Source organism: Phacochoerus africanus, chromosome 11 (genome assembly GCF_016906955.1).
Source record: "Phacochoerus africanus isolate WHEZ1 chromosome 11, ROS_Pafr_v1, whole genome shotgun sequence".
NCBI lineage: Eukaryota > Metazoa > Chordata > Mammalia > Artiodactyla > Suidae > Phacochoerus > Phacochoerus africanus.
This window is the reverse complement of record NC_062554.1, coordinates 123856673-123870442: the sequence shown is the minus strand read 5'-3', so window position 1 is coordinate 123870442 and position 13770 is coordinate 123856673. Positions and strand designations below refer to the sequence as shown.

The window sequence follows — 13770 nt, the reverse complement described above, 5'->3', positions numbered from 1 at the left end:
GTGAGAGCCAGATGAAACGGGGAAGGGTGAGGGGTATGGGCTTCTAATTGGTTCGATTGTGCATTCTGGAGTAAATTGTTTTCTCTCTCTAGATTAATTGTTTAGTTTAGAATCTCTAAATTGACTAACTCTGGGAGGGTGGTCCTTCCAGTGTCAGCAAGGGCACAGATACTAAAGCATCAGTACATAGAAAATAAAATGACATGGTGAATATACCTTCCTCTTTTGTGCTGTCAGGACCCAGCTCATCTCACCTGTTCTAGAAGAGCTCCCCAGGGCCCCCCCATTCCATTGGCATTGCTCCCTCCCCTGAGGTCCTATAGCACTTAAGGGCTCTGCTGCACATTTTGGTATTGATTATCCAAGCAAAGGTTGCTGTGCGCCTGCATTGACAACCTAAGCTCCCCAGAGTTGGGGATTGTGTCTTTTCTTCCCCTATGTCCCCCACAGCCCCTGGCACAGAGCCTTGAACATTAAATTTTTGTTAGAGAATGACTGAGGTTCAGTTTGCTAGGCTACAGGGATGTTTCCTTTAGAAATCATTTTTTTTAACCCCTGGCAGGAATAACCCTGCCTAGAGGGATTCACAGCTTGATTTCTTCCTTTGTTAACCAAATGCTTTCTAAGATTTAGAATGTTTATAAATCCAGACTGCCTTTGTGAAATTCACAAACAAGGAAAATTCAGGCAGCTCCAGCTGTGATTACAATTCAGAAGGAGTCATTTCTAATTGCAGCTGCAAAGGAAAAATTGAGTTAGTATTGATGTCCTGACCATATTGTTTCCTCCATTAACTTTCTGGAAAAGGAGAGTAGATTACACATCAGCTGGGTTCACTGAGTAGCCAGGAGGCAGACGAGACATGTCTGTCTTATGAGTGATCACTAATGGACAGATCATCTGTGCTGGGTCGGTGCTTGGCTGATGGGTCCAGCATAGCCTGACAGGAAGGGAGATCACCGGGTTCCAAGGGGCCTGGAATGAGCTGAGACACAGTGATCCTTGGGTATGGAGGACAGGGCATGACCACGCCACCAGCAGCCTCGGGCTCCTCCTCTGTGAGAAGAGGAGCAAGGAAGGTGGACCCCGCGGAAGGTGTGGACTGGAAAACATGAGCGCTCTTTGGCTCTGTCCCTGGGACAGAGCTGATGGACAAAAATAGACTGCATTTTGGGAAGCTTGGCATGGAATTCAGTTCCAGGGCCTGAGCTACCTGCCAGTGTCCAGAAATGGCCTTGTCATGCCAAGTGGAGGTAGTGGTGGAGTGGAGGAAGGAGGAGAGCTTCTTTTGTGGGAACCCCGCCCCTGCACAGCTGCCCCCCGCCGTCTGTAGTCCCTTGCTATTCAAAATATCGTCTGTAGGAATTCCCACTGTGGCTCAGCAAGTTAAGAACCCGGCGTAGTGTCTGTGAGGATACGAGTTTGATCCCGGGCCTCGCTCAGTGGTTAAGGATCTGGTGTTGCCACAAGCTATGGCTTAGGTTGCAAATGAGACTCAGTTCCAGTGTTGCCATGGCTGTGGCATAGGCCCCAGGTGCAGCTCCAATTCGGTCCCAGCCTGGGAACTTCCATGTGCCGCAGGTTTAGGTTTAGAGGAAAAAAAAAATCTATAGACCAGCAGCATTGGTCTCATTTGGGAGCTCATTAGAAATGCTCAAAAAAGGGAGAGAGTTCCCTGGTGGCCTAAGAGTCAAGGATCTGGCATTGTCACTGCTGTGGCATGGGTTCCATCCCTGCTGTGGGTGTGGCCAAAAAAGAAAAGAAATGCTGCATGTCAGGCAGGGCCAGGCGTAGGCTGAGGCCAAAGGGATGGTCCCCTCCAATGCAGTATCGAAATGACATTTTTTAAAACATCAAAGTATGCACAAATTTTACTTAGGAGTAAAATATCATAATTTTAATTGAAGGCAGGATCTGACCCTGCCCTTGAATGACCCTGCCTCTCTCATCTCACCCTATTCTGGCCCTGATCTCAGGCCCCACCCAGACCCTTGGAATCAGAATCTACATTCTCACAAGATCCCCTGAGGATTCATGTGGACAGCAGTTTGAGAAGCACTGCTTTAAACAACACTTCCCTGTTCATAACAACCCCAAATCTTGGGATCCAGATAGTAACAAAACTGGAAAGGGATGGGGAGAGAGAAATTTCCGAAGCATCTAACCGCATGTGTTTGCTTTGCCATTTGCCTGGGTTTGCACCCTGTTACCTTAAAATGATCCAGCGTTCTGCGGTTTAGCGTGAATTTTTTTTTTTCTTTTTAGGGCCACACCTGCGGAATATGGAGGTTCCCAGGCTAGGGGTCGAATCAAAGCTGTAGCTGCCAGCCACAGCTACAGCCACAGCAACGCTCATGGCAATGCAGGATCCTTAACCCACTGAGCCAGGCCAGGGATAGAACCTGCAAACTTACTGTTCCTAGTTGGATTCGTTTCCATTGTGCCGTGACGGGAACTCCTAGCATGAATTTTTTACACATGTTTTCTTTTGAAACAATTATAGAGTCATAGGAAGTTGCAGAGATAGTAAGGAGAGATCCCATGTGCTCTCCACCCAGTTTCTTTCTTTCTTTCTTTTTTTTTTTCTCTTGCTTTTTAGGGCTGCACCCTTGGCATATGGAGGTTCCCTGGCTAGGAGTCAAATCGGAGCTACAGCTGCCGGCCTACACTTTGGCCACAGCAGCACAGAATCCGAGCTGTGTCTGCAATCTACACCACAGTTCACGGCAACACCAGCTCCTTAACTCACTGAATGAGGCCAGGGATCAAACCTAGTCGGATTCATTTCCACTGAGCCACGAGTGGAACTCCCTCCACCCAGTTTGCTGAAATGCTTACATGGTATGTAACTAGGGTACATACGATGAGCAAGTGTACCAAAATGGGGACATGAACATTGGTGTAAAGTGTATTATGATTCTCTGTGACTTTATCACATGTGTAGACTCATGGAACCAACATGATGAAGATACAGAACCAGTTCATCACCACCAAGACCTCCCTGGAGCTATAGCTTTATAGTCCCAGCCACCTCCCTTTCCTGGATCCCCATCCATCACCTTTGGCAACCCCTAATCTGTATAATTTCTGAGAATGCTGTGTCAATGGAATCACACAGTAGGCACCCTTCCGAGATGGGCTTTTATTCGCCCAGTGTGATGAACTGTGAGCCATCTCAGTTATTGTGTTTATCACTTTTCCTTTCTGTTTGTTCCTTTTTGTTGTACCACCGTCTAACCATTTACCTATTCTAGCCCATTTTTTGTTTTGTTTATCGTATCTGGTTATTGCAAATAAAGCTGATATGGCCAATCCTGTACAGGTTTTTGTGTAGACATGTTTTCATCTGTCTGGGGTAGATACCCAGGAGTGCAATTGCTGGATCATACGGTAGGTATATGTTCTTCAAGAAACTGCCAAACTATTTTTCGGAATAGCTTGCCATTTTACGTTCCCACTGGCAACGCATGAGAAACCCCGTTTCTCCACATCCTTGTTGGCATTTGACAGTGGCCTTTTTTTTTTCCCCTTAGCCATTCCTTTGGTGAGTAGAGATATCTCCTCATGATCTTACTTCACATTTCTTAATGCCTGATGGATTGGACATTATTTCATGTACTTATTCGCCATTGGCGAAATGTCTCTTCGTGTCTTTTGTCTGTTTTCTAATTGGACTGATAGTTTTGGTGTTTTGTTTGTTTGTTTTTTATTGTTGGGTTTTGAGGGCCCTTTCTATGTTCTAAATATGAATCTTAAGATATGTGGACTACAAATATTTTCTCCCAGTCTATAGCTTGTTTTTCAGTCCTCTCATTAGGGTCTTTCATAGAACTGAAGTTGTAAATTTTGTGATACACACTGTTTTTTTTTTTACTTTTATACATGTCCTTTGATGTCATGTCTAAGAGTCTTTATGAAGCTGTGGGCCCAAAGATTTTCTACCCTATTTTCATTTAAAGTTGTATACGTTTAGGAGTTTCCTTGGCTCAGGGGTAACAAACCTGAGTAGTATCCATGAGGACATGGGTTCGATCCCTGGCCTTGCTCAGGGGGTTAAGGATCCAGCGTTGCCTTGAGCTGTGGCCTTGCTAGGGGGTTAAGGATCTAGCGTTGCCTTGAGCTGTGGTGTAGGATCCAGCTGCAACTTGGATCCTGCGTTGCCGTGGCTGTGGCGTAGGCCAGCAGCTACAGCACCGATTCAGCCCTTAGCCTGGTAACTTCCATATGCCATGGGTGTGGCCCTAAAAAGACAAAAATAAATAAATAAATAAAGTTTTATACTTTTACATTTTATATGATTAAAATCTATGATCTACTTTTTTTTTTTTTTTGTCTTTTTAGGGCTGCACCCACAGCATATGGAGATTCCCAGGCTAGGGGTCGAATCAGAGCTACAGCTGCCGGCCTACACCACAGCCACAGCAACACCAGATCCTTAACCCACCAAGTGAGGCCAGGGATCAAATCCGCAACCTCATGGTTCCTAGTCAGATTTGTTTCCACTGTGCCAAGACAGGAACTCCTATCATCTACTTTGAATTAAGCTTTGTACAGAGTTTGAGATTTAGGTTAAATTGTTTTAATTTTTATTTTGGTTTTATTGTACGGCTGTCTAACTGCTCCAGCACCGTTTATTGAAAAGACTATCCTTTCTTCATTGAATTGTTTTTGTACCGTTGTCAAAAGTCAGTTGGCCATCCTGTATGCGGCTATTTCTGGACTCTCTGTTCTGTTTCTTTGATCTGTGTATCTGTCTCCCTGCCAGTACCCCACACTCTTTTTTTTTTTTTTTTACTTTTTTGTCTTTTTGCCATTTCGTGGGCCGCTCCCACAGCATATGGAGGTTCCCAGGCTAGGGGTCGAATCAGAGCTGTAGCCGCCTGACTACACCAGAGCCACAGCAACGCAGGATCTGAGCCACATCTGCAACCTACACCACAGCTCATGGCAATGACAGATCCTTAACCCACTGAGCAAGGCCAGGGATCGAACCTGCAACCTCATGGTTCCTAGTCAGATTCGTTAACCACTGCACCACAACGGGTACTCCTACCCCACACTCTTGAATGTTGCAGCTATATAATATGGCTTAACTTTTGGATAAACAAATTTTCCCACTTTCTTCTTTTTTTAAAAAAAAGTTTTAACTATTCTAGCTCCTCTACCTTTCCATATAAAATTTAGGATTATTTTGTCATCTATGCAAAAAAAAAAAATTGTGCTGGGATTTTGATAGGAAATACGTCAAATTTATATATCGATTTGGGGAGAATTAATATCTTTGCTGTGTTGAGTCTTTTAATCCATAAACACAGTATGTCCCGATATACATTTAGATGTTCTTTGATTTTTTTTTCCCCTTTTCCAGCTGCACACATGGCATGTGGAAGTTCCCAGGCCAGGGACTGATTCAGAGCTACAACTGCAACCTACGCCACAGATGTGGCAACACTGGATCCTTAACGTATTGAACCAACCATACCACAGAGACAAGCCAGATCATTAACCCAGTACACCACAGTAGGAACCCAGATCTTCTTTGATTTCTTTCATCAGCATTTTGTAGTTTTTAACATACAAGTTCTGTATGTATTTCATTAAATTTATTCTTAAGTGTTTCATTTTTTAAAGGTTATAAGCCATCTTGTATTTTATTTTATTTTATTTATTTTTTATATTTTTGTCTTTTTCCAGGGCCGCACCCTCGGCATATGTAGGGTTCACAGGCTAGGGGTCTAATCGGAGCTATAGCCGCTGGCCTAAGCCAGAGCCACAGCAATGCGTGATCCAAGCCACGTCAGTGACCAACACCACAGCTTACAGCAATGCCAGATCCCTAACCCCCTGAGCAAGGCCAGGGACCCAGTGTGCAACCTAATGGTACCTAGTCGGGTTCGTTAACCATTGAGCCATGATGGGAATGCCTCACCTTGTATTTTAAATTTCAATTTCCATGTGTTTTTTGCTAGCATATAGAAATACAGTTAATTTTCTTATGTTGATCTTATATCTTATGATCTTAACTGAACTCATTAGTTGTTGGGAATTCTAAGGAGAATTTCATGTCATATGCAAATAGAAATAGTCTTTTTTCCCCTGTTTTTGAGCTCTATGTCTTTTATTTCTTTTTCTTGCTTTACTGAGCTGACTAGAACTTCCTGTATCATGTTGAATAGCAGTGGCAAAAGCAGACGGCTTTGCCTTCTTCCTGACCTTAGGGAGAAAGCATTCAGTCTTTCACCATTCAGTATGATGTTTGCTGAAAGTGTTTACAGATTTTTTTTTTTTTTTTAAATAGCCATACCTGTGGCATATGGAAGTTGCCAGGCCGGGGACTGAATCCGAATCTGACCTTTTAATCCACGGTGGCAGCCAGGTATCGAACCCACGCCTCCACAGTGACCAGAGCCACAGCAGTCAGATTCTTAACCCACTGTGCCACAGCCATAACTCTTTGGATGTCCTTTATCATGTTGAAGAAGTTCTCTTCTATTTTTACTTCTCTGAGTTTTTACCATAAATGAATGTTGAATATTGTCAGCTGCTTTTTCGGCATCAATTGATACAGTCATGTGATTTTTTTCTTTTCTTTAGCCTGTTAATGTGGTAAATGACATGTAATGATTTTTCAAATTTCAAAACAGCCTTCCGTCCCCGGTTTACGTGCCACTTGGTCATGTTGTAAAAGTTTTTCTATATGTAGCCAGATTCTGTTTGCTAATATTTTGCTAATGATTTTTCCATGCTTTGTACTCTCTTTGTCTGGTTTTGATATCAGAGCAGTACTGGCTTCATAAAATGAATCAGAGGGTGGGAGGGATGGACTGAGGGTTTGAAACTGGCATATGCACACTGAGATATATGGAATGATTGGCCACTGGGACCCTGCCGCATAACACAGAGAACTCTACCCGGTATTCTGTGATAAACTATATGGGAAAAGAATCTGAGAGAGAATGGATATGTGTGTATGTATGACTGGTCACTTTGCTGCACAGCAGAAACTATCACCACCTTGTGAATTAACTACACTTCAATAAAACTTAAAAAAAAAATAAAATTCACCCTATCAAAAACAAGTGCTGAAATAAAATGAAAAAAAAAAAAGAATTGGAAGGGGTTCCCTCCTTTTCTGTTTTCTAGGCAAGACTAGAATTTTTTTATTTCAGTTTTACCGAGGCATAGTTGACATAAACAATTTTAAGATATTTAAAGTATACATCATGGTGATTAGGTATAAGTATACACTGTCAAAGGATTCCTCTCGTCTAGTTAATTAACACATCCATCACCTCACCTATTTACAATTTTGGTGAGAACATTGAAGTTCTACCCTCTTAGCAGATTTAAATTATATAATACAGTGTTATTACAATGTTGTGATTTATAAGAAACACATACGTGGTCATCCACGTGTCTGCATTTATGTTTCTCGTATATATTGGTCTTTGTGCACAGTTCCTGGCACACGGCTCCCCAATCCTTTGGAATTTCCTGAGTCCGAATCACAATGGGAGCATCTTTTGTTATAATACTTGGTCTCTTGCCTCAGTTCCTTTCCACCACAGCTAGGTCAGTGTTAACGAGGTGACTTTTGAAAAGCAACTAAGAATAGAAGGTTGGCGCTTTCAGTCCTACCCCCTGATTTCTGGGAAGGGAGAGGGGCTGGCGGTTGAATCAGTCACAAATGGCCAGTGATTTAATCAATTGTGCCTAAACAGTGAAGCCTCCATAAAAAACCCAAAAGGAAATGATTCAAGACCTTCCAGGTTGGGAAAACAGAATGCTTCTTCATACCACCGGGCCATGTCCCAAACTCTCAGAGGCCCCAGATTCCGCAAGGACACAGGCTCCTTTGTTCTGGACTCCACCGTGTGGATCTCTTCATCTGGCTGTTGATTTGTATCCTTTAATGATATCCTTTGTACTAAATTGGTAATCTAGTGAGTAAATGAGTTTCCTGAGTTCTGTGAGCTTCTCTAGCAAATTAATCAAACACAAGGAGGCGGTCGTGGGCATCTCTGACTTATATTCAGTTGGTTAGAAGTATAGCTAACAACCTGGGCTTGTCTCTGGTATATGAAGTCCAAGGAGTGGGTCATGGAAAACTCCAGTCTGTAGCCACTTGGTCAGAAGCACAGGAACAACCCGAGCTTGGACTCTGGCATCTGAAGAGGAAGGGGTGGTCCAGTAAGACTGAACCCTTAACCTGTGGGATCTGAAGCTGTCTCCAGGTAGATAGTGTCAGAATTGAGTTGCATTGTAGGACATCCCACTAGTGTCCAAGAATTGCCTGGTGGTGTGAGAAACACACACATGTACACGCATACGTTAGAACTGGGTATTAAAATCATTTGACTTGTCAATTATAGTCGCCGTGTTTTACCTTAGATACTTCTGTAGCATTGGGTTTATCTTCTTCAAATGTTTGGTGGAATTCTTCAGTAAAACCATGTAGGCATTACACATTTTTATATTCAAAATTCGATTTGATCTTCATAACAACCTTGTAAAGAAGGCATTTTACAGATACAGAAACTTAAGGCTCAGAGAAATTAAGTGACTTACCTAAGATCCAGAAGTCTTAGGATCCCAAGTTCAGTGATATTGCTATAATACCACAGTTCCTGAGTTAGCTATCACTAGGTAGACTTTTTAAACATTAAGAATCTCTATGTGAAAAAAAAAAAAAAAGGGAGTTTCTGTTGTAGCTCAGTGAGTTAAGAACCTGGCTAGTATCCATGAGGTTGCAGCTTCAATCCCTGGCTTGGCTCAGTGGATTAAGGATCTGGCGTTGCCACAAGCTATGGCATAGGTCACAGGTGTGGTTCGGATCTAGAGTTGCTGTGGCTGTGGGGTAGGCCGACAGCTGCAGCTCCCTTTCACCCCTTAGCCTGAGAACTTCCGTATGTCAGGGGTGCAGCCCTAAAAGAGAAAAAATAAAAAATAAATAAAAAGGATCTCTTTGGGGAACAAAGAGAATAATTGTGTCTTCTCCTGGACAGTATTATTTAGCCGAGTTCCAGCTACTTTCTTGCCTGACATTCCATTCAGATTAGAGGATCGTAAGGCAATTAGTGAATTGCAGAGCACAAGACCTAAATGCTGTTAGTATAGTCCTAAGTGTATGGTCTGAAAGATCGCTGCTCAGATTACGTGGCATTGACAGAGCCAAGTGCAGAGCCCCAGAGGCAAGGCAAACAAAAATGTCTGGAGAGAGGAGGAAATCCTACTTCCCATGGTCCCTGAACATCCTCTGGGAAGTTTTGATGGGTCATCTTCCCCCGTCCCTCATCACCAGGCCATAAACTTCCTGCCAGGAATGACTGTCTCTTTTAAGATAGGACTCTTCACCGTCTTTACTGTTTCTTCTGCGAGTTTTTCCTCCAGCTCAGAGCATGTCACTCCCCCTTCCGTGGCCTTCAGTGACTCCCTACTTCCTACATGTTCCATCTTCATGGTTGTTGTCTCTGTATTTCTGTTGTTCTCAAACTTTAGAGAACAGAAGAATCACCTGGGGAAACTAATTTTATTTATTATTATTATTATTATCATTATTATTATGCTTTTTTTAGGGCTGCACCTGTGGCATATGGAAGCTCCCAGGCTAAGGGTTCCATCAGAGCTGCCGCTGCCGCCCCTTGCCACAGCCCCAGCAACGCAGGATCCGAGCTGCATCTGCGGCCTACACCACAGCTCACAGCAGTGCTGGATCCCCGACCCACTGAGCGAGGCCAGGGATCAAACCTGCATCCCATAGATACTAGTTGGATTCGTTTCCACTGCGCCACAATGGGAACTCCAGAGAAACTAAATTTAAAAGTAGACTGTTAAGCCCAATCCCAGAGATTTCAATTCAGTAACTCTGGACTGGGACCAAAACATCTGCATTTGAATAGCCTCCTGGTCCCCAGGATACATGTTGACCAAACAATGGTATAATGGTCATACTCCTTGGCTTGGCTTTCAGCGCCCTCTGAAGTTTGATTCCCACTTGCTTAGTTAGCCAACAGTGCCCCTCCTTCACCCTCACCCCTCCCTACGAAGCCCCCAGGGCCCCACCTTAGTGGTTAAGACTAAACCAGTTGGGGAGCATACTTTCCACTATGTAATTTCTGGGTATTTCCTGGAATGCCTCACTCTCCTTGGAAGGACAAAATTATCTCTCCTGTCCCTTTCCCCCTTGCCCTTAGTATCACAGTTTCAGCAGTGTTGTTCAAACTATAGGTTGCCACCCATTAATAGGTTGTGACAGCTTTTTATTTAAATTTATAATTACTCGAATACATTGGAAAATACATAACGTGTTTCAGTTAATGATACGTATATATTTATATATCACATGTGTGTATTGTGTCAGTATTAAAATGTATTTCTTACTGAGGGTTGTAGTAAAATACCAACAACAATGTTGAAAGCCACAGCTATAGCACTCACCCAGTTTGTCTCTCATTAGGGCCATCGGCGTGGCCTTCTGCTTCTCCATTATTGTGAACCTTTGGAGAATAATAGATAAAGCCAGCCTTACTCTCTTATCCCTCTAGCAACCATCATGCTGTTTTGTGCTCAATACATGTTAATTGAATCGACTACGTGATCATTGTCACGACTCTTCGGGGTTAAACTATATCAGATCAAGAATACATTTTTTTTTTTTTAGGGTGTAGGATTGGGGGTAGTCCTTTCAAAAATTGCTTCTTTGTGAGACAGTGAACTTTGAAGCATTGCCAGGAGAAGTGGCCCCTCATCTTGGCCTGAAGAAACGGGTAACATTTTCTAAGGCAGTGAGGTTGCTTCATGCAACCTATTTCCTCTGGAAGTTCTGGAGTGTGGTCTGTGGAATGGAGCAGGTGACTCTGGATCAGCACGGCCCAGTGGAAGGAACGCTGAAGGCAGGTGGTTACATAAGCCTCTTGGTATAGCATTTGTTGAGCATGTATTGCTCAATAGACAAGTCACTGTGCAGAGTGCTTAAGAGCCCAAGAGGGCTTTGGCATGGGTGACAGACTGAACCACTTCTGGACCACAGACATGTTTGCTTAAGCCTGCACAGTGTGTCAAGTGGCCACATAATAGGTCAAGGTTGTTTGAATTGTGAATCATCCTACATTCAGCTTGCTTTTCACATGTATGTTAACTGCACATCCCTGGCTTTGAAGAATTCAGTGCAGAAGAGGAGTGAAAGCATAAACTTTCAGAAACAATGTTCAGACCAGGTCCCTTGAATAGGATGCACAGCTAGCTAGTAAATCAGTAAGTCCAGCAACGGAGGATGTTGCCAGAGCAGGCAAGCTGGATGTGGGATAGAGCCGAACTTCAGATGAAAAGCTTGGGCAAGTGGAGAGGAAAAAGAAGGTACTTTTTATAAGACAGGGAGAGGAAGGAAGGTCTGGCTTATTGCAGCAGAGGATCTGTGACAGCCAAAGGCCATGTGCAAGTGATCTTGAGGAAGTATAAAGGCCAAAGAAAGAGAAGTGCTGTGGCATTTACTCAGATATCAAAATTTACTCAAATATCAACTTATTGTTGGCCTCAAAATACAACTTGAAAACGGGTGAAATAATATCACTCTGAAAAAGCAAAGGTGATACACTTGTTAGAATGGTTTAAATCCAAAAAAACTGATACCACCAAATGCTGGCGGGGATGTGGAGCAGCAGGAACGCTCCTTCATTGCTGGTGGGATGCGAAGCGGTGCAGCCACTTTGGAAGACACTTTGGTAGTTCCTTGCGAAATTAAACGTAGTCTTAGCATATGTTTCAGCTGTCACACTCCTAGGTATTTACCTGAGTTGAAAATTTATGCTCACTCAAAAAACCTGCACCTGAGTGTTATATCAGCTCTGTTCATAATCCGTGAAAATTGGAAGCAACCAAGATGTCCTTCCATCGGTGAATGAATAAACCAACTGGTACATCTAGACAGCAGAGTAAGATTATTCAGCAATATGAAGGAGTTATGAAGCCAGGAAAAGACATGGAGGAAGCTTCAATACAAACTGCTAAGTGAAAGAAGTAAAAAGCTCAGTGGTTCCCAGCAGTCAGGAGGAGGGAGAGGGATGACTAGGTAGACCACACAGTGGACTTTGAGGGCGGAGAAAGCATTTTCTATGAAACTATAACGTGGACACATATCATTATGCATTTATCCAAACCCACAGAACTGTACAACACAAAGAGTGAATCTTAAAGTGTGGTCTATAGTTAATAATAACATGTCCATATGGGCACCTCAAATGTAATGAATACGCCACACTAATGCAAGGTAGTAATAAGAGGGGAAATGGGGGGGGGGGTTGGAAGTGAGTACATAAAACTCTACGTGGTATCTGCTCAATTGTTCTTCGAACCTAAAACTGTGCTTTAAAAAATGAAGTTTATTATTTTTTTAAACTCTAAGAGATTTCACATTGGGTTCACAGTGGATTACGACTCCAGCTGCAGCAGTTCTGGTCGTGGAGGAGGTACAGGTTTGATCCCCAGCTGGGCACAGTGCATTAAGGATCCAGTGTTGCCACAGCTGTGGTATAGGTTGCAGCTGTGGCGGCAGTTCAATCCCTGGCCCAGAACTTGCATATGCCGTGGGTGCTGTCATTAAAAAAATAATTTAGGAGTTCTCATCGTGGCGCAGTAGTTAACGAATCTGACTAGGAACTATGAGGTTGCAGGTTTGATCCCTGTCCTGGCTCAGTGGGTTAAGAATCCGGTGTTGCCATGAGCTGTGGTGTAGGTCGAAGACATGGGTCGGATTCCGCGTTGCTGTGGCTCTGTCGTAGGCCTTGGGCTACAGCTCCGATTAGACCCCTAGCCTGGGAACCTCCATATGCCATGGGTACGGCCCTAGAAAAGACAAAAAAAAAAAAATTAAAAAAATTTTAAAGTAGGAGTTCCGTTGTGGCGCAGCAGAAACAAATCCTACTAGTAACCATGATGTTTCGGGTTCGATCCCTGGCATCGCTCAGCGGGTTAAGGATCCAGTGTTGCCCTGAGCTGTGGTATAGGTTGCAGGCGAAGCTTGGATCCTGCATTGCTGTGGCTGTGGTGTAGGCCAGCAGCTGCAGCTCTGATTGGACCTCTAGCCTGGGAACTTGCATATGCCACTGGTGCAGCCCTAAAAAGCCAAAAAAATAAAATTAAATAAATAAAAAAATTTAAAAATTAAAATTCTCTCTCTTGATGAGAATTATTTTTAAGTTTAAAGAGCTACATCAAGGTAGTCCTGGAACTGCGCGTGTAAATTACACAGCCAGCCTTGCCACCCAAGCCCCTTTTCCCTTGTAGAATACCTCAGCTACACAGTAAGTCCACACCGCCTTCCCTCAGCCATATAAGCTCAGGCCCTCTTGGATTTATACAGTGAACCCCCTTGGAAGTAAGAACCTTCATTCCTTCCTAGTTTGCTGAATATTTGCATGAAAATGAAATGGGGCTTGTCTGATAAATTTGAAAAGGCAACATCCCGAATTTTTTTCAGCAGGAAAAAAAAAGAAAGTTTTCTGCGGCTGAACTTTGCTCAGCCAACTATAATGATGGTTTTCTGGTCCGATTGTTAATTCTCTCTAATTATGAAGGCGCCCCTTTAAATTTGTTTTGGTGATTTTCCTCTTCCGAGTAGCTAGACGAGGCAATCAGCTCCCCTTTCATGTTATAGGAAGGCATCTTCTTTTTTCTTTTTAAAAAATTAGTCCTCCACTTTGGAATGTCTGGTCGTGATCATGGTGGTAAATTCCAGTCTGTTGCTCTATGTATTGGCTTTGCTTGCAAGGTGCT

The 13770-nt window shown here is 43.3% G+C and overlaps 1 protein-coding gene across 5 annotated transcripts in view; it reads left to right on the top strand.

The window, feature by feature from the left end:
- NMNAT2 (nicotinamide nucleotide adenylyltransferase 2) overlaps positions 1–13770 on the top strand; it is a 198505-nt gene that overhangs the window by 150290 nt on the left and 34445 nt on the right. The gene's annotated exons all lie outside the window — the stretch shown is intronic.